We start from the raw sequence: 21781 nt of genomic DNA, 5'->3' as shown, positions 1-21781 counted from the left end.
AAAGACGTGAGGACGGCCACTTCTGTCCATCATCATCCTGGTAATGTTGACCGTTGTAATAAGATAACGAAGAAATCACAAGCAAACCAGAAGGAGACAATTTGGAGAGGTCTCCTAGACAACATGATTGTCTATGAAAAACAAAATATCTACGAGAACATGTAAATTTAACAAGGTCGCAAGGCACCAAGCCCACACTAAAGACAAGCAATCGTATTTCCACAAAGAGGTGACAATTAATGAGAAATTTTAATTTTTTTTCTTTTTAGGGCTACAACTGAGGCATATGGAAGTTTCTGGGCTGGGGGTCAAATTGCAGCTGCAGCTGCCGGCCGACACCACAGCCACAGCAACACCAGATCTGAGCCGCGTCTGTGACTTACACCACAGCTCATGGCAACGTTGGATCCTTTAACCCACTGAGCGGGGCCTGAGATGGAACCCACATCCTCATGGATACTAGTTGGGTTCTTAACCCACTGAGCCGTGACGGGAACTGGGAAATTTTAATTTTTAAAATTCCATTTAAAAGATTGTCGAAATACTAAATAAGTAGAAAGAAATTAAATCCAATGTAAAATACAAAAACTCAACGTGGAAAACTGCAAAGTTGTACTGAGAGCAATTAAAGGAATTAATACATAATAAGGGAGATATAATGAATCAGGGACTGAAAACTTCATGTTGTTAAGATATTCCTTCTCCCCAAACTGATACGTAAATTGAATACGATGCCAATCAAAATTTCAATAAGAATTTTTGTAAAATCTAACACATTGAGTCTAAAGCTTATTTGGAGTTTCAAATAATTTTGAAGAAGAACCAGCCTGCAGAGCTTCTGCTACTTGATTTCAAGCCTTATTATGACTTTAGGTAATTAAGACATTGGTAGTCAGCTATTGGTGAAAAGATAGACACACAAATGAACAGAACAGAATAGAGAGCCAAGAAATAGATCTACAGGTCTATGAGTCCTTAACTTTTTTTTAAAAAGTGCCGTGGTGTTAGAATAACTCAATATTCATATGGGAAAAAAATAATCACTTCCTCACATCATGTACAAAATGATTTTCATATAGATCTTACTCCTAAGCATAGGAGTAACTTTGCACAATTTAGAGGTCTGCAAATAGTCCTTGGCTAAAACACACACAAGAACGTTCTTAAGGAGTCCCCTGGTGGCATCGCGGTTAAGGATTCGGCATCGTCATTGCTGTTGCTTGGGTTCAATCACTGGCCCAGGAATTTCTGCATGCTGAAGGCACAGCCAAAAAAAAAAAAAAAAAAAAAAAAAAAAAAAGAGGAGAGAGAGAGAATATAGAGAATATCCTTAAAAGAAAAAGGGATAAGAATGAGGAGTCTGGTAAAAAATGAGTATGAGTCTTAAAAAGACACTCATCAAAAAATACATAATGTCAAAAATGGGAGCAACCAGCAGTCCTAAGAGAAGCTCAAACTTCTGTCACAGTGAGGCACCACTTACTGCTCACACTGTGGAATCAGACTAAAATTAAGAGGTCTGACAAGATCAAGTGCTGACCATGAGGAGGCGCTACTGAGACTCTCCAACAGTGCTGGTGGAGATGCGAAATCGAACCAGCCTTTCAGAAAACCGTTTGGGCAGTGCAGTCTGAAACTCAACATACTCTTCCCACTTGCCCGGGAAATTCTGCTCTCAGGTCTCCTGAAGAAAAAGGAAACATGTGCCCTGACCACCAGCTGACCCACCTTTCTTGCTGCGCTATTTGTTATGGCCCCAAACTGGAGACAAGCCCAATACCCATGAGTGGGAGCGTTAGGTTGTGGTCCACTGTGCACAAGTGAGCGCATCACCATCAAGCCTGGGCCACTCTGCAATGTATCTCTGGGGCGACAGGCTCCCCATCTTCTGCTCCATCCTTTGCACCTGACCTGACACTGGTCCTGCCCGGGGACCGTCTGTCCTCATGCCTGAGGGGGTAAGAGAATCTGAAATGGCGTTTGACTTGTTTTCCTTTTTCTGTTAATGAGTCAGTCAGATATGCCAACACATACTTTTGGAGAACTGTAGGGGGTACAGTGAGTACTTACCAAACTCACAGGTGGCCGTCCTAGCCCCCTGCATCTCCGAACGTGACTGTATTGGAGATTCAGACTTTAAAGGAGCTCAGGCCACTGGAGTGAGTCCTGAGGCCATAGGACTGGTGTCCTTGTGAGGAGCAGAGGTCAGGACACAGACACGTGTGGGGGAGTAACATGTAAGGACAAAGACAGGGGTGGGGGGAGGGGGAGGAGGCCCATTGACACGCCTGGGAGGAAGCCGCCCTGTGGACACCCAATCTTGGACCTCTGGCCTCCAGAAACGTGTGAAAATAAATTCCTATTGTTTAAGCCACGCAGTCCTGGGACTTTGTCATGGAACCCAAACAGGTATTACAAGCACCTGCACGAAGCACAAAGAGCCACGAGGCCAGCCTCTATCACTGCCTGTGAGCAGGAAGAAAAGAAGTGTGGCTACATGGTGTTTATTCTCAACTGGGGCTAAGGCAGGAATTCACCAAGTCACCAGCACCCACGTCCACGGGAGCCTCCCACTGCCTCCCTGACCCCAACCGCTGTCTTCCTCCCAGCTGGCAACATCCCACCCCACAATCAACTTAAAGGACAACCTGACTGGCCACTTCTTTTTTTTTTCTTTCCTTTTTTTTTTTTTTTTTTTTTTGTCTTTTTGCCATTTCTTGGGCCGCTCCTGCAGCATATGGAGGTTCCCAGGCTAGGGGTCGAATCAGAGCTGTAGTTGACAGCGTACGCCAGAGCCACAGCAACACTTGATCCGAGCCGCGTCTACAACCTACACCACAGCTCACAGCAACACTGGATCCTTAACCCACTGAGCAAGGCCAGGGATTGAGCCCACAAGCTCATGGTTCCTAGTTGGATTCATTAACCACTGCTCCACAATGGGAACTCCCCGACTGGCCACTTCTACTTCCCAGCAGATGTGTCCCTGGATATGGGGCTCAAAATATAAGTCACGGTGTTCAACCGGCAGACTGGGGGTGACAGCAAGCAGCTCCACACTCCACACACCCAGTGCCAGGTCGGATGTGGGCGCTGAGCCCTGCCCCCAGCTTGGCACACATTGGGTGAGAAGGGCTGTCGGTGAAACCTAACGTCATTCCCTTAGTGGCTGATGGCTTTGCGCAGAACTCAGCATTGAGGGGAGAGAGACCACAACGCACACATTTCTTCTGAGACCCGCGAGGAGACACGGAGACACGCCCACAGTCACCAGGTTAAGTAACGTGTAAGATGCCGCAGAGCAAAGAGTTCTGCGTCTCCTGCGGACGTCCCACGTGACTCCAGCCGCCTGAGGCCCCGTCGCCTGTGGTGACCCGCCTCTCTGGGATGTGTTTGCAGGCACGCCCATGCACGGCGGTGTTCAGACTCCCACGCCTGCATCACTGACGCGCCTCTGCTTCCGCTCACTCCCGCTCAGCTCTGCCGAAGGGGGTGCTCATCCTTCTGAAGCTTAAACGTGCTTTTCCTGTTGAAAGTATTACAGTGTTGGGAGTTTCCCGCAGCCTAGAGCTGGGGCCTCGCTGGTTTCACCACTGCAGCGGTCTCAATCCTTCATCTGGGAACTGCCACTCCACGCCAGAGCCCCTGCACGCGGCGGGGCCAAAAAAGACAAAAAAGGATTGCAGTGTCGCCCTTCCGGCCTCCTCTTCACCTGTATCCACGTCCAACCTGGTTTTTCATCCACTGTGACCTAAGCCCTGGGCCCCATCACCCTTCCTGCTGGATGGAGTAACACCTCAGGGGCTTTTGCCAGGGGCTGCTCTCCTCCACCCGCGTGACCTCCAGGCTTGCACCCTAAGAGCTCAGTGAGGACGGGAGCTCTACCTGAAGGCCCCGAGCAGGTCTCTGCTGGCAGGTAGGGCTTGCCTTTGGGGTCCATCCCATGGGGCTTCATGGCGGGGACAGGCGCAAACCTGGCCAACAACCCGTTAGAGAGCGGCCGCTCACAGGGTCTGTAGCAAAGGCTGGAGCCAGGCCTGGCTGGGCACTGGTGCTGAGACACGGATCCAAGAGAACTCGGAGAATCTGCTGGATTCATCCTTTTTCCTTAGGTAGTGAGACGTGCCGGGGAGATACGACAACAGGTCTAGTGTCCGGAGGGCTGTTTTGTCAGAGGCCGTGAGAGGTCACGTGGACAAGGTGACTGCTGTGCAGAAAGCTAAGTGGCAGGGCGAGAGCTTCCCGAGGTGTGGGAGCCAGGCGCACGCGGGGACGCGGGCACGAGCCCCCAAAGTCCTGCAGGGGGCAGAGCTGCGCGCTAGTTGGGTTCATTCCCTGTGACTGATATGAGAACGGCCCCAAAGGCAAGGGGTGGCTTGAAACAGCAGGGATTTACCTTCACCCTTCTGGAGGCCACAGGTCCTAAATCAAGTCCCCCTCCACCCCCCACTCCACCCCCAGTCTTGGCTCCCAACTGCCTCCCTCCAAGCTCTGCCTCCTGTCGTCCCACCCCCCCCACCCCCGCCTCACTGTGGGCAGTCTCATCTGGGAAGGACTCGGGGACTTGGCCTTGAACCCTCCTTAATCCAGGCCAATGCTTTTACCTTAATCACATCCACGAAGACCCTATTTCTGAATGAGGTAGAATTGGCAGGTCCCTGGCAGATTTATCTTGCCGGGGAGGAAAGGGGGCACTTTTCAACCAAGTACACACGTGGGGAACACAGACTTCAGGGGGGATTGAGCCCAGCGTGCCTGCCCCAGGACGGCGTGCTGCAGGCAGGGCGGTGTGCGCCTGGGGTGGGAGACCCAGGGGGCCCTCTGGGCACGGAGAGTTCCCGCTGAGGACACAAACCCGCCCCCCACCTCACCCCAGGCAGAGGCGAGGGCCAGCTGGCACCCCTCAGGACCACGGCGCCTGCTGAAGTCACCGTCTAAATTCGGGGCACGCTCTCATTTGTTTCGGGGGGGCCATCTCCCCGCGCTGCCTTGGCCCTGGCACCCCCTCGCCACTCCCCCCACCAGCCCGCTGCCCTGCCGCTGCAGGAATGTGCCCTGCAGTCCCACACCCCCAGCGCTGGTGGCAGGCTCTAGAGAGCACAACTGGTTGGACCTGTTTCCACGTGGGGCTCGTCGCCCCGGGAGGGAGCCGCCCCGCCCCGTGCCGGGCCCTGGGGCTTCCGTCGGAGGCCGGTCCAGCCCCCCACCCCGCCCCCCGCCTGCGCTCCGGATGCTGCCATCCGGGGGCATCCTGCCCACCTGCGCCTGCGCGGCCCAACCTGCTCTCTGCTCCCGTGGAGCCTCCAGGCCTTTCCCGCGGTGGGAGGGGCGGGTGGCCTGGAGATGAGGCCGCTGGAGTCTTAACCCCAGGCTTCCAGTTCCCGCCACCTTCCCCAACTCCGCCCTGTCCTCCCAGGCTGCTCCTCGGCCCTGGAGGAAGGGCTGATTTTAGATGTGCTCACTGGGTGGGCTGCTGAGAATGAAACTGCTGTGAAATTCATGCGCAAGTTTGATGTAGAGTGTTTTCATTTCTCTTGGGTAATTAGCTAGGAGCGCAAGTGGGATATTGCGCAAGGGCTGTCTAGTAAATGAACCTCCGACTTTATAAGACCTTTCTAGCTGTTTTCCCACGAGCAGACGGTTTCCACCAGAAATGGAGAGAGTTGCATTGCTTTAAATCTACGCCAACACTTGACATCTTCAAGTTTTTCTATTTTTTTAATTTATTTGTTTTACTGTTCCAATGGATCTGTACTGACATCTCGTGATTTTAATTTTCATTGCTCTGATAAGATGATAAACCTTTATTCATGTGCTTATCGATCCTTACATCTTTTGTTTATATATGACAAGTTGAAATCTTTGCCAACATTTAAAAGTATTGGCTGTTTGTATTCCCGGTATTGAGTTATAAGAGTTCCTTATATATTTTGGATGTTACCCCTTGGTCTGATATATGAATTGTGAATATATGCCCCAGTGTATGGCATGTCTTTTCATTTGGGGGGAAATCTTTCCAAGAGCGGAAGTTTTTAATTCTGTCCAGATTCAATGCATCAATTTCTATTTTATGGGTTTATGCTTTTTTATTTTAAGTAACCTTTGACTGGGTCAATGTCATGAAGATTTTCTGTTAATTCTTCAAGTGGTTTTATAGTTTTATATTTAAGCCTGTGATTCATTTTTGTGTTTGGCATGCTTTTTTTTTTTTTTTAAACTGATATACAGTTCTCCTATACCATTTATTAAAAAGACTGTCTTTCCCTCACTAACCTGCTTACCATCTTTGCAGAAAAGCAGTTGACTGCTTGAGTGTGCATCTGGCTAGGTTATGTATTCTGTTTCACTGAGCTGCACGTCTCTTTTAATGCTGATACCATTTCTGCTGTGACAAACTTTGGAATCAGGCTAAGTCCTCTATCTCTAATCTATTTTAAAATGGACTTAGCTATCCTAAATCCTTTTCATATACATTTTAGAAAGCTTCCTGTCTCTTTAGATTTCTTTCATTTTTCTGAGCAATATTCTGGAGTTTTCAGCATATAGATACTACAAATATTCTGTTATCTTTGTTCCTACAAAATATTTTTGATGCAGTTGATAACGAATATTTTTAAAAAATTCATTTTCTCATTGCTTATTGCTAGCATAGAAACATATAATTAATTATTGTATATTGACTTTTTATTATATTGCCTTACTAAATTCATTTCTTAATTCGAGAAACTTTTATAGGTTTCTTGGGATTTACAACATACAACCTTTTGTTATCTACAAATGAGGACGAGTGGACTTTCTTTCTTTCTTTCTTTCTTTCTTTCTTTCTTTTTTTTTTGCCATTTGCACGACTTTTGCCTCTTTTTCTTGTCTTATTTCACTAGCAGATCCTCTGATACAGTGCTGACCGAAGTGGTGGGACCAGACGTCCTTGCCCTGTGCTGGTCCTAAGAGGAAGGCGTGTGGTCCTTCATCTTCGAATGTGATGTAAACTGTGGGTGATGTGCAGGTGGGTTTTGAGGTCGAGGATGGCCCCTGCTTCCCTTCGTGGAGTTTTTAGTCATGAGCGGGTGTGGACTTCGGTCAAGAGCATTTTCTCCATCTGTGGAAGTAACCATGTAGTTTCTCTTATTTGTTTTATGAATGCAGTGAATTATGCTGACTTTTAAATATTATGTTCAGCTTAAATTTTTTAGATGAATGCCATTTGGTCAAAATGTATTTTCTTTTTGTAGTTTCTTTTAATTTGCTCATATTTTGTAAAGGAATGGTCATCCTTTTTCTCATGATGGGTTTTAGTAGTTTTGTTTTCTTACCTTTTTGTATGGTTGTGGTATCTTGGTATCCCAGCAGTTCTGGTCCCACAAAATGTATTGTGAAGAATTCCCCTCCCCCTGTTTTCTGAAAGATTGTGTGTATTATTTCATCTCAAAATGTTGATAAATTTTAACATCAAAGTCATGTGGGCCTAGAATTTTCTTTATGGGAAGGTTTTAAATTGTAAATATAACTTTTAGATAGATACAGAACAATTCAGATTTTCTATGCTTTCTTGCAATGAATACCTTTCAAGAGATGTCTCCATTTCATGTAAGTGATTGAATGTATTGGCATAAATCTTTTTATAATATTTCCTTATCGTCTTTTTTATATTTGTGGAATCTGTTGAGATGTGCCCTTTTTGATTCTTGATATTGGTGTGTTTTATCTTCTCCTTTTCTCTTGTTCAGTCTACTGGAGATTTATGAATTTTATTGATTTTTTCAAAGAACAAATTTTTGGTTTCATTGATTTTTCCTTTTTATATTTCATTGGCTTTAGCTCTGGTCTTTATTTTCTTCCTTCTCTTATTTTGGCCTTACATTGATGGTCTTTTTTTAATTGTTGCTGAGCTTCTGAAGATGGAGGTTTAGACTGTTTTAGACTTTTCATCTTTTCTAACACAAACATTTAATGTGATAAATTCCCTTCTAGGCACTTCCTTTCGCTAAAGCTTGAAAAAATGGGTTTTCATTTTTGTTTAGTTAAAAATATTTTCTAACTTTCCTTTGTGCTTGCTCTTCTTTGACCATTGGGTTATTTAAAGTTATTTTGCTAAATTTCCAAGTATTTGGGATTTTCATAAATGTATTCTTATTGTTTATTTAAAATTTAATGTCATCATATTAGATGAAGTATAATTTTATCCCTCCTAAATTTATTGAAACTTACCCCATGGTCCATTATATGGTCCATTTGGGAGAAATTTTAGATTCACTTATGGGGTATGATTTCTGCTATCCCAAGATAGAGTAGGCTGTAAAGATCAATTTATTAAAGTTGGTTGATTGTATTGTTTAGGTCTTCTATGTTCTTAGTGATTTTCTGTCTGCTTGTTCGAGCGAGTGCTCAGAAAACCATGTTAATATTACCAACAATCTTTGTCTATTTCTTCACTTGATCAGTTTTTTGCCTCATGAATTTCAATGCATTGTTATTAGGTTTATACAAATTTACAATTCCTTTATTTTCTTGATTAATTGACAGTATTATCATTATGTGATACTTTTCTGTGTTCATAATAATACCCATAGTCCTAAATCTGCATTGTCCAATACCAAGACAGTCAGTTGAGTGCTCTTAGGATTAGAGTTTGCATTGTATACTCTTTCCCATTCTTTTATTTTAATGTAGCTCTGTGTCTATACTCGCAGCTTATTTCTTATAGACATACATAGTTGGGTCTTGTCTATCAAGACTAACAATCTCTGTCTTTTAACTGGTGACTTTAGCTCTCTTATATTTAATGTAATTATTGTTATGAGGTGACGTGCATCTACCTTATTGCTATTCGTCCCATCTGTCACTTTTCTTGTTCAACTTTTTCTGCCTGTTTTAGATTGAGAATTTTTATCATTTTTCTTTATCTCTATTATTGGCTCACTCTTTTTAATTATATACCTTTAGTGACTTTTTGAGTTTACAATATGCCACTCTAATTCAATAGAATCTGCCTTTAAATATTATATTTCTAATACATAATATGAGACCTTTATAAGAATATGCTTCCATTTGCCAATGTTATATATTTTATTAATACCTATGGTATAAAGCACATATTATATTACATTTTGCTTTAATTAGTCAATTATCCTTTAAAAATTCAATATTCAATTTCAATGTTGCATATTGAAATTGAGACTATTTCAATATTTATCTATATATTTACCATTTCCAGAATTCTTTATTCCTTTTATGTAGATCCAAGTTCCCATCGGGCATTGTGTAACTTCACCATGGAAGTTTTTCTATTAATGTTGCTTATAGGCCATCAATTCTTTCAGATTTTATTTATCTGGAGAAATCTTTATTTTGCCCTACTTGTGAAAGATGATTCCCTGGACACTTAATTATAGGTTTTTTCATTATCTTCTGGCCTCATTGCTTCTGAAGAGAAGTCTGTGTATTCCTTGTGCAGTTTTCTTTGCACTTATCCTGATAGGGCTTGGATAGGTTTCTTCCATCTCCGTGTTCAGAGTTTTCATCAGTTTGGTAAAATATCAATCACTATTTATTCAAATATGTTTCTAGCCCTTTCCTCCTTCAGGGACTCCAAATGTACTTATATTAGATTGTTTGATATTTTCCCCAGGTTACCAAGATGCCAGTCTTTTAAAAAGTCTTATTTCCTCCTCCTGGTACCTCTTCTTGAATACATTAGATTGCTACATCTTTAAGTTCCCTAAGCTTTACTTCTGCAGTGTATAGCTTGATCTCATTCTTTTTGATGATTTCATTGTACTCCATGACATGAAAGTAGAATACCATAATTTATTCACTCATTTCCCTAATTAAAGGCACTATACTGTTTCTAGTTGTTTTCTATTTGCAGTGATCCTGCAGCAAACATCTTTGTACGTATATTCTTATGTACTTTTATTTCTGTGTGATAGGGTCTCAGGTATGGGATTTCTTAGTCAAAGACATATGTATTTTTTAATTTCAAAATTATTTCCAAATATTCTGTCTTAAATATATCTATTTGATTATACACTCATAAACTTATGCCAAATAATAAATGTGATAATGTCACATGTCTTATTTTAGAAGTCTTTTTCTCTTTTCCTTCCTTGCTGGATGTCCCCTCCAATTTCCCTCTACTTTCCAAATTATAATTTCTTGAGGTACTTAACCTGCTGAATCCACCATTGATTGTTTTTTTTTTTTAATTTCAGATATTGACTTCTTATCTCTGAAAGTTTCATTTGGCTCTTGGATGGATTTTTATTAGGTGTAGAGTGAGAAAGCACAACGTAGAAAGTTTATTATAATATAAATAGGTGACCAAAATAAAAAATGCATGTGTTTGTATGTAAAAATATATACTTATTTGGTGTTAAATATATGCTAAATTTCATAGGAAGAAGATGTGATGCTACTGTAGTATGTGAATATATGTGCCTTAATTAATCTTATAGTTTATAATTAAGAGGAAATACAAGATTAGAAGGCATAAGATTTTAAGACATGGTTTCTTCAGCTCCACTAGATGTACCATCTGAGTCTGGTGATGGTGCTGGTGGTGATGTTGATGGTGATGTTGATGGTGATGGTGGTGGTGATGTGATAATGGTGGTGATGATGGTGGAGGTGATGGTGATGGTGGTGGTGGTGGTGGAGGTGATGTGATAATGGTGGTGATGATGGTGGAGGTGATGGTGATGGTGGTGGTGATGGTGGTGGTGGTTGTGGTGATGATGTTGATAATGTGGTGATGATGGTGGAGGTGGTGGAGGTGATGTTGATTGATGGTGATGGTGGTGGTGGTGGTGGTGATGATGTTGATAATGGTGGTGACGATGGTGGAGGTGATGGTGGTAGAGGTGCTGTTGGTGATGGTGATGGTGATGGTGGTGGTGGTCGAGGTGATGTTGATTGATGGTGATGGTGATGGTGGTGGTGGTGGAGATGATGTTGATAATGGTGGTGACGATGGTGGAGGTGATGGTGATGGTGATGGTGCTGGTGGTGGAGGTGATGTTGATTGATGGTGATGGTGGTGGTGGTGGTGGTGGTGGTGATGATGTGATGATGGTGGTGATGATGGTGGAGGTGACGGTGGTAGAGGTGCTGTTGATGGTGGTGGTGGTGGTGGTGGAGGTGGAGGTAATGGTGATGGTGGTGGTGAGGTGATAATGGTGATGATGCAGAAGATTGGTATTTGACCAATGAATCAATTAAAAAATATACAGGTTTATTTAGATTTGTTTTTCCTTATGGCTGCAGTTTTAGAAATGGCTGTTATTCTTATTATTTATCCATCTCATTCATGTTCTCAAATCTGGCTTAGGAAATATCTTAGTCTAAGCTAAGCAGGAAAGAAAGACATACATAGAAAAATCTTAGCCAGCACGTAGATATTTCCCCTGTCAAATAGTCAATCACTAAATAAAAGTAAATAATGGTAATTAGCCAGAATGTGTATGCTGGAAGTTCATTAGTAAATTAGACTTGAAAAGAATCGTTTATAGAAAAAAGGGCCTAGCATTTATGAAATTGTATAATTTTTCCCCATACAAATCATATTTTAAGCCTCTCGGCAGATCTCAAGATCCTGTCTGCCATCAAAAAAAAAAAAAAAGAACATATCTGATATAGATGAAAAATTTCATATGTTGACTATCAGTCTCTTAGCAACCACAGGGATTTAAAGAGTTCATTCCCTTAATACCCATTGAGAAGTGTGTCAATGATTAAATGGTTCCTAAAAGAAAGGTCCTGAGCATCATCGGCTTGGGGGCCCACGGAAGGCTCCCGTGATGGATGGCCTCAGCTTGGCGGCAGTTGTGATGTATGGTCCACCTTCACAGCCGTCTTGGTGAGAGACGCTATGCGTCAGGCTCTGGGGTGGCGTTCCCTGGGCTTCGGTGACTTTCCCCAAGTGAGTCTCATTTGTAATCCATTAGATGATTTGATGAATAGTGTTATGTGAGAGCTAATGTGATATTTCAGAGAACTGATAATTCAACGCTCAAAAACCCATATATTTATTTTTGGTTCTGAACCAAGAAGATAACAAGAGCTCAGCTCTTCATTTCTATGAAAGAAAAGTTACAGTTGAAGCATGAAATCATTTTACAGATAGCATCCTACTCCCAGCACTTTGTACAAGAAAGTGCCCAATTTAGTTTTTGTTTTGTTTTGTTCTGTTTTTCTTTGTAGGGCCACACCTGCAGCATATGGAATTTATGGGTTGAATGGGAGCTATGGCCACCCGCCTACACCACAGCCATGGCAATGAAGGATCTGAGCCGCATCTGCAACCTACACCACAGCTCACGGCAACGCCGGATCCTTAATCCACTGAGCGAGGCTAGGGTTCGACCCTGTGTCCTCATGGATGCTAGTCGGGTTTATTAAGGCCTGGGCCATGGTGGGAGCTCCTTTTAGAGTGAAGGCTTCTAATACAGCACTCTGCTTTAGACTTTGGCTGTAGTTTGTGGTTTGTAATGTGCTTCGAACTTGGCATGTTTTGGAATCATGAAGCGTCCTCTTACTTTCTGACCCCGTGCAAGGCAGTGGTTCCTCCACCTGCTCTGCCTTAGCCTGTGCAGCTGCAGGCCCGTAGGAGACCTCGGAACACCCGCAGGCAGAGGGAGGGGGAACCTGTGGAATTCCGTGGAGGTCTCGGCTCTGCGTCAGTGGGCATCGCGGTTCCAGATGTTCTGTGCGCTCTGCCCTCCACTCTCTCTGGAATGACCTTGTATCTCATTCAAATAGCAGGAAACTCACCACCAAAGAGCCAAGACCCACAGAGAACGTTCCTTAAGCTCAAGCGAAGAGTGAAGCCTAAGGTCACATTTGCTAGGAAAATCTAAGGGCTTGTATCTAGATTTTTAAAAACGCAGCTTCAAAATCTCACATAGGTGATGAATACTGAATCTCTGAATGGGAATATGTGGGAAAATGATTAAGGGCTTTTGATTAAATAGCAACTTCCAATAAATCAGTGACGATGAGGGTTCTCCCACAACCTGATTTTATCTCAGTTCTTGTTTACAAATACCAGGTGTCAAGATCTGAACCAGGAGGCTGTGATCACCTGTCAGAGATACCTGAATAGCGCCCTTAATGTGAGTGTGTCGTTAAAGATGGGAACAACGGGCCTGAGGACATTTCAGCTACTGGGACAGAGAGAGAGAAAGCTTTTACTATAGAATAAAATATGGGTGTCATCCCATAAACTGACATAAAGTAGGACTCCCTCCGGAAGAGATTTATTTGGGGGTCCCTTCAAGGGGTTACTTCTTCAGTTACATAAGGACCCTCTTTATGAACCTCTCTTGTGCATAAAACCGTCACACTCAGGAAGCAGTTATTCTGAGCTGAAAGTGTGGTTAATTACGAGGATGATGTGTATGTTTGCCGGGGCGGCCCTAACACAATATCGCAGGTGGAGCATCTTACACAGCGGGACTTTACTTTCGCACAGTTGTAAGGCTGCTGGTCCCAGCCCAGGGTGCCAACTGCAGTGTTTCCATGGACGCCTCTCTCTGTGGCTGCAGACAGCACCCTCGGTATCTATCTTCTCCTCTCGTTAGGACACCAGCCCTGGTGAGTCAGGCTCGCCTTTCTGACCTCACTTGACAGTCACCTGTTTATTATATTAAAAGGGCCCATCACCAAAGAGTCACATTCTAGGCTGCGGGGTAGGGGTGGGGCGTGTGTCAGAATTTAGGAAAACGATTCGGTCTGCAATGGGTTATGTGAGCTAAGAATGGTTTATCAGCGTGGAGGCGGCTGAAACCAGATTTGCAAAGACTTGAGTCGATCAGTCCTGAACCGTGATTGCGTTTGAGGGCTGTTGTGTTTTCGCTCTTTGGAAGGGCCTGTCCGGTATTGTCTCCAGCACACCCCTGGTCCACGCCAGGCAGAGGCCTCAGGCTGCGGTCATGATGCCCCAGCTCCCGGCCCAGTCAGGGTGCCCCACATCCCAGTGTGTCAAGGGAAAAGTCACACTGCTGTGGCCCCGGATCACGCAGCTCCCCCCGCCCCCATCTTGGGGGACAGACTTTGCTGAGATTCAGCACCTCGGCTATTCCTGCTCTGGCCATGCGATCCGAAAAGGCTGGTCGAAACTGCATAGTGTCTTGGGAGCGAACGTGGGGGGGGCGGGTGACAGCGAGGTGACAACACGGTAACTTCTCCAGGTGGAGGGGCCAGTGCCTGAACATCACCACTGAAGACATCAGGCTGCAAGAATGAATGAAAGAATGACCCAATCAATCAATCAAATAACTGGGACTACTTGCAGGAACTATTGAAAGCTGCCGTTTGCATTTTCACTTCACAGGGCTGGTAATTGCTTCCTCCCTGTGCCCTATGGCTACGATAGATTTTTTTCCCCATAATTATAATTTCAGCAAAAATTTTGCAATTGTAAAATACTGCATTTTTAAAAGAAATCCAGCTGTCACTCCCCACTGAGCAGAGCTTCGTTTTATGTTGTTAATTCCGTCGTCTTCCTCACTCTGGGCACCCAGCTCCAAGAACACTTTACGGGGCCGGATTTATGATGGATGCCATCTGGTCTGATAGAAGGAAACAGATATTGATTTTTAATATTTTCTCCCAACTTGTTTACTCTAGGATAATACAGCAGCTGTGTGGCAGCTTGTCTCCGAGTGGAAAGGATTATTACCACTGCCTTTTGATGAGATAAATTACCCAGGATGACTTGAATGGCTAAAGGGTATACTTTGATGTTATGTCGCTTCATTTACCCTTATGACTAAATGATTATTGATTTTATATTTTTAAGCTCTTGAAACGTGAAAATAAGTTGGTGGAGGAGCCCGGCTGTGTTAGTTTTATTAATTTATTTCTCCAGGGCATAATTCACTTTGGACCAGGTTGTGAAGGTTTTGGGTTCATGACCGGCTGTAGATAGTTGCAAAGAAATGGCTTATTTATATAGTCATTGCAAGTAGTCCCCAAATCAATACAGTCTGGGATTGGATGATTAAACTTAGTCCCTTTGTGGGATTCATTCCTGTAGCTGCTGCCGAAATCATCTTGACCAGGCAGATCCATGCCATCAAGTCTGCAAAGAGCAAGTTTGTTCGTGTTGAAATATTATTTTGGGGGGGGCGCATCCTTTTTTTGTACCTGCTATTTTCATTCAGTGACATTTTAACAGCCTGGAAAAAGGGGGGTGCTGTTTGAGCACTTCAGTGAAGTCGGTAATCTACATTCAAGGAGGCGCTGCTCAGGCCTTCTAGAAAGTCTGCGTGTGGACTCCATGCTGCGTTTGGTCCAGGGGGCTTCTGCGGCAGCAGGTGTCCGATGCATCAGCTCACCTTCAGCGTCTCTGTTGGTTCCCAGTGGCGCGGAGCCTCTGTGCGCTGGGCAGACGCCTACCGTGTCGCGTGTTCGGTCAGTGTGTTCTGTCTGTGGTATTCATATCTCCCCTGTCTTTATTTTCCTAGGCTTTGCCACAGCCCACCTCATCCCATGGACGCCTTGTTGGCAACAACATCTGGCTCAATTACTGAGCCTCGTAGCACGTCCCTGAAATGATGTTCAACCCTTGAAATCAGGGGTTCAATTCGTATGTAATCTTCTCTGCATTTACCTTCCTCCGTGACAGGCGAGGCTGGGACCCTGGGGCGGGGGGTGGAGGGATCTTCTGGGAAGATTTTTCTAAGTCATTTACTCAGACTTCAAAGAACGAGAGTTAATGGGAGCCTGGCGGTGATGGAGGCCCAGCCGGGTCTGTGTTCCAGTGCAGTTCTCCGCCCAGGCCTTCCCTCTCAACCCCCCTCCTGCCTGCTGTGCTCCTCAGGAGTTTCTCGAGAGGGATCAGGAAGTTCTCTACTGGCTCTTGGCCTGGAAGGGTGTTTGAAAAGCCAAGACTGGAGTTCCCGCTGCAGTGCAGTGGGTGAAGGACCCAGCCCTGCTGCAGGTGTGCCTCGGATTCTATCCCTGGCCTAGGAACTTCCGTGTGCTGCAGGGATGGCCAACCAAAAAAAACCCCCCAAAACTTTATATACCAATCACCTTACTTTTTGCCTTGGAAATTGATTTCAGATAAAGCTAATGTTTGCAGAACTTAAAACCTCTGCCGACACAGGCGACTGCCCTGTCCACACGGGAGAAGCAGGTGTCAGTAAGGCGTTTCCTTCCCGAGACAGGACTTCTCACCGAGACAGGACTTGTCGTCGTCGTCGTGGTGGCACATTTTACAGAGTTAAAAAAAGTGTAAAACCCTTTTTCTGACTTTTGTCAGTATGTATGTATAATTAATATGCAGTAAATTATATGGCTCCAGTTTAAAGCTTGTTTAAATGCATAGAATGTGATGTCGCATGAAGAAATAAAATAACTTTTGGAGCAGTGTAATGTAATATGTTGATCCATTTTATCGGGGGTGGTGAATATTTAATTAATCACCTTGCGACAATTATTCACTCGGGCCAGAATCAAGGTCTCCATTAAAGCCGGAGAATAGCTTCATTACAAATGACCCATAAAAGTGTCAAGTGCTGGCTGGGAAGACAAGTAATTTGCTTTCCCTTTAAAGCCATTAGGTGGAATGATGGGGTGGGGCAGGGGACCGAGGGCGCGGCATCCCCTGATTACAAAGAAAAGCCTAAGCCGTCAGTTCCACAGCGAGGTTGGCGAGGGCAGCGGGGAAGGGTTGTAGAGCCACGGCCGTGTCCCTTCCACGAGCTTTTGATTTCATAAGAGGACGAGAATGGCGACATTCTCGTTTTGCTGGACTTTTCTCTTCATCCTGGAGTGTTTGCTTAGGATTTCGGCGTGCCAGGCTTTCAGCCCTGGTGGGTGTAAACAGAAAAAGAAGTGGCCCTGTTCACGACGCCTCTCGATGGCCCTCGCGGAGGGGGGCCCGTCGCCTCGGCGTCCTGACTGCCGTCGGAAGGCTGCTCCCGTGGACCGGCGCCGGGACAGCACAGAGGGATCCGCACCTCAACCGGATCGGCCCCGGGCACTTGGGGCCTGGCTGTGAGGACTCAGCCAGCGCATTGTTCATCGTGGCTCCTCGTCGGCGCAGAAGAGCCTGGAAAGCTGATAACTGTCTGCATTTCACCGAATCCATTTTTTAATTTGTCAGCATTGGCCGAGCCTCCTTGACACAGGTCAACTGTCCGATGCCAACACAGGTGTCCAGGTTTCAGGAGCTCTAGCAGCTACGTTCCTGGGTGAAAAATAATTTTCCTTCCCACCTGACTCAGCGGTGAAAATTCATTTTGGACCATGGCAGGATGGAAGGGCCTTGGAGAAAATCCTGCGCTTCGCTCAGGCTTCGTCTCCTCTGGCTTCGCTCCTCCGGCCCAGCTGAGGGAGGCATCAAACCGAAGCTTGAAGCGGTCCTGCTTGATGCCAGCGCCTGGGTTGTCATCCGTGTTTGAGACATTTGAATTTCGCTGTGAGGGTCCATGGCCTCTTTCGCTGTTGGGATTTTTCTGCAATTGGGCAAAACGCAAAGGGCTCTTCCCAGCTTGAACAGAAACCGAATCTGAAGATACTCAGGGTCTCAGAAGTTGAGCAAGCCTTGGCCGCGCTGGAGACCGGATTCTTCTCGTCATTCCTCTGTCTTCCTTTGAACCCCACCTATTTTGGGACCCCTCACCCCTGGGTAGCCCGGCTCTGTGCACACACCCCCACACACAAGTTCAAGTGGCCCTTTGGAGACCTAATGGCTATTGACTCTCCGCAGGATTTCTGAGATGTTATCTCGGCCGGTAAAGCCTTTGTGGTGTGCCGTTTACACTGTAGCTGGCGATTGTATAATCATTATTGATTTCCTCGTGTGTAGTACCTATGTCAAACAACCTAATATATTTAAATGGTGATTATTTCAGCTCCCTATCTGCCAGGAGATAAGATCAAAGGCAGTTAACTGTGCGGTAGATGGGGGCAGATAGCGGCAGGTCCTTGCGCCCGCACCTAGGTTATTATACAACATTTAATCATTAACTTCCTCCCACAGGCTGCGATTTGGGGTCTGCCGAAGAATGAGGCTGCCAGATGGCGGGAGAGCGTCCCAGACTTGCAGCTAAGGGCATCTCGGCTGCGTGCGCGCCTGCCGCGGTGTGGATTTGCTTTCAAAGATCCTGGGAAGTCACCCTGGGTGCTTCATTGACTCCTTGTTTTGTACAAATACCCCTGGAGAAATGAGACGCAAACTCAGATTCATGTGTGATTTCCCCCCCCCTCCCCGGCTGGAGTCGCCACTCATCGTGGGGGTGGGCAGTGCTGGGAGCCCCACCGGTGCGGAGCGGCGTCCTCGGCCGGGTCTGGGGGGGCTGCCCGGCTATTGTGCCTGGTTAATCATCAGATGGTGGCCGGCTCCTGCCACTGGGTCAGGATGTCTGGTCCTGCACGTTTGTTTGAGGGCAAAGAAGCTGATTTTGTTTTGGCTGCCGAATTTTCTGGTAATGGCATTTTCCTTTTTCAAGACACATTTTGATTACAGTCTTTGGAGTTCTTTGTATGATAATAAAGAAACGCTTATTATTTCGAAAGGTCCTATAGCTCTCCATTTAAGACCATCTAAGGAAACTTTGCCGCAGTTAGAAAAGTAAAGCCGCACAAAACCAAACCTGAATATGAAGCTTAATATACACAGGCATCACTAAAAGTTTCTTTCTTTCTTTCTTTCTTTCTTTCTTTCTTTCTTTCTTTCTTTCTTTCTTTCTTTTTTTTAGGGCCCCACCTGCAGCATATGGACGTTCCCAAGCCAGGGGTTGAATTGGAACCGCAGCTGCTGGCCTACACCACAGCTGCAGCAACACGGGATCCGAGCCTCATCTGTGACCTAGGCCACAGCTCACAGCAATGCCAGATCCTTAACCCCCTGAGTAAGGCCAGGGATCGAACCTGTGCCCTAGTGGATACCAGTCGGGTTCGTCAGTGCTGAGCCACAGTGGGAACTCCCCCGCAGACACTTTTGAAGCTTGTTCTTCCAGTCCCCTGGGCCCTGGCTTTGTGGGCCCTCCCTGTCCTCTCAGGGCAGGGCAGGTGGACGGATGCCTCTGTGGCTTCATTAGGGAATTTATTCAGACGGTCTCCTCGTACCACGCAATTCTTTCCCTTCACGTGATGTTTATGAGAAGTTATCCTGCTCCGTCGAGGTCATTAACAAAACTCAAAGGACAACCACAAAAGCAGAGCAAGGCCAAGCGTTCCCAGGAAACCACAGATTCGATCGAAACGCCAGGTCCATCCATTGGAAAGATTTGTTTCAATGGACTGGTCCAACATTGGCTGAGGAGAAGTTTCAGTGAGAAACGTGCTGAAATGTCTTCATTTTGGCTTTCCAGAAGGATTTGGATCGAGTCTCGCATGAGCTTGAGCAATGCCTGACAACGAAGGGACACCCAGAGCCAGCCACTCACACCTAAGGTGCAAAACTACTGGTACACCCAGTGTGCACCCGCCCTGGGGGCCGGGCGGCCGCAGCCACACTCGGGCTTCCTGGGGGTTGTGTCCTTGTCCTGCCCCCTCACCAAACCGCCTTCCGCGGGATGAAGACACCCCGTCAGGCCCTGGATTCCTGAGTTTCTCTGGCGTTTCCTGAGCGCCTGGCTGCAGCTGCCACGTAGAAACTGAACAGACCCTTAGCACGGCTCGCCTGGACACGAGCGGGTCAAAGGGCTTTGGGGCCTCGTCTTACCAAAAGCGTTGATTCGATTTTTATTGGATTTGCTGATTTCGATTTTGAGTCACATCTTCCGTTAAGTTTTGGAGTCCAATTCATTACGACATTTAGGCCCTAAACTAATTTCCTAGAGTGTCTAATGGCCTAACGCTTTTCTTACTTATTTTTATGTATTTTTAGGTAAGATCAGGGCTGGAAGAGGTAGAGGGTGTTTTAAAGTTAAACGTTAAGTGTCTTGCACACTGTTTGCTCTGGGTGACCCTGTTTTGAAACCTGAAGTTTCGTGCTCTTTAAGGAGTGGCAGCTGCGGCTGCAGGGAGGTGGACAGCCCAGGGCTGACTGCCTGGCAACACGTGTGTCACCAGGGTTCACACCCTGAGTGGGCGACCCTGAGGCCGTCCTCACCCCAGCGCTCACTGAGTGCTCTCTGTGTAGATGCTGGGGAGAGCCAGGCAGGATCCACCCCACTCAGCCTGCAGACAGACACACTCGCAGCTATAGAACGGCGGACTTGGAGCTCTGCGCACAGTAGGTGCTTGTCAATCACGCCATGATTGCATGCAGAGGTGGGGGGCACCCTTGCTGGGGGAGTTTCCGTGTCCCCTGGGCTGCCTCCCGGCACGGTCCCTGCAGGAGGAACACCCCTGTTCTTCAGCCTGGCCTCTCCCTGAGCCAGCCCTGGAGAGGGAGGCCTGGACAGAAGTGCGTCCAGGACAACCTGTTGGGGGGTCGGACCTTGAGAGGGAGGGGCCACGCAGGGTGTGGTGCCCAACAAGTCAGATGGGAGCTCTGCAAGCTCCAGGGACCCCAGAGCTGTCTTGGGGTGTGGGCGGAGGGTGTGGGGATCCCTCCAGTGGTCAGGGGCTGCCCCAGAAGACCTCCTTGTCACTTCCCAGCCACCACCGGTTCGGGGAGGCAGCGCAGGTCTTGGGGATGTGGGCAGCCTCTGACTGTGACTAGGGTGCAGGCTGCTGGGCATGAAGACAAAGCAGGCTGGTGCTGAGGAGGGTGACAGGTTGAAGGGGATGTGAGGGCACCCAGACAGCATCTGGACAGCACCCAGACAGAACCCAGACAGCACCCAAATAGGACCTAGGCAGCACCCAGACAGCACCTGGACAGGACCTGGATAGCACCCAGACAGCACCCAGACAGCACCCAGACAGCACCCAGACAGCACCAGCACAGACCCCAGACAGGAACCAGACAGGAACCAGACAGGACCCAGGCAGAACCCAGACAGCACCTGGACAGGACCCGGATAGCACCCAGAGAGCACCCAGACAGCATTCAGACAGCACCCTGATATCACCCAGACAGCACCCAGACAGCACCCTGATATCACCCAGACAGCACCCAGATAGGACCTAGGCAGCACCCAGACAGCATCCAGACAGCACCAAGACAGCACCCTGATATCACCCGGACAGCACCCAGACAGCACCAGGACAGGACCCGGACAGGACCCGGACAGCACTTGGACAGCACCTGGACAGGACCCTGACAGCACCCAGAGAGCACCCAGATAGGACCTAGGCAGCACCGAGACAGCATCATCCTGGAGACCCATTTTCTAAATAGCTTGGCTCATTTTACCCTTGTTTTAGCTGCAAACATAAACTTCCCACCATATTTAAAATATATTCATTAATCGATTATTTAAAAATATGTTTCGCTCTAATTGTCGTTTGAATATTTGGGCACTACTTTCAGGTGCGGAGGGAAGCACCCTGTGGCGAGCTCACCGGCCCTAGCATCCTGCAGCCTGCAGACAGGAAGGGGTCAAGAGGGGCCACTGACGGACACAGTCCCATGTGACCGTGTCCTTAGCAGACAGTGGCCTCGGGAGGAAGATGCAAAGGCAGAGGCGGAGAAGGGAGGGACCCCTCCTGGCACCACGGCCTGCCTGCCTGCCTGCCGCCGGACCAGAGGCAGAAAGAGACACGGGAGCACCCTGCCCTGCGGGGGTTACGGGAGCACAGCCCTGCCGATGCCTTGAGTTTGGATTCAGCCTGCGGAGCCCTGAGACCGTCCATTCCCGCTGCTGAGACGCCCAGTTTGCGGCGCTCCGTTGCAGCCGCGCAGTACACAGATCCGAACCATCTCATGACTCTGTTACCT

General features: G+C 46.9%; 1 long non-coding RNA gene across 1 annotated transcript; it reads left to right on the top strand.

Annotated features, from left to right (window-relative positions):
• Positions 1 to 11134: 11134 nt before the first annotated feature.
• LOC146395717 (uncharacterized) lies at positions 11135 to 21328 on the top strand. Its single transcript, XR_014830759.1, has 2 exons — positions 11135 to 20513; positions 20604 to 21328. It is a non-coding gene; the product is annotated as an uncharacterized LOC146395717 (long non-coding RNA).
• The last annotated feature ends 453 nt before the right edge of the window (positions 21329 to 21781 follow it).

This window comes from Sus scrofa, chromosome 16, assembly GCF_054392235.1.
Source record: "Sus scrofa isolate SSC_HxYL_T2T_F1_AM1 chromosome 16, Sscrofa_HxYL_maternal_Yorkshire_Landrace_v2.0, whole genome shotgun sequence".
Taxonomy (NCBI): Eukaryota; Metazoa; Chordata; class Mammalia; order Artiodactyla; family Suidae; genus Sus; species Sus scrofa.
The sequence above is the reverse complement of the archived record's forward strand: the minus strand, read 5'-3'. Positions and strand labels throughout refer to the sequence as shown.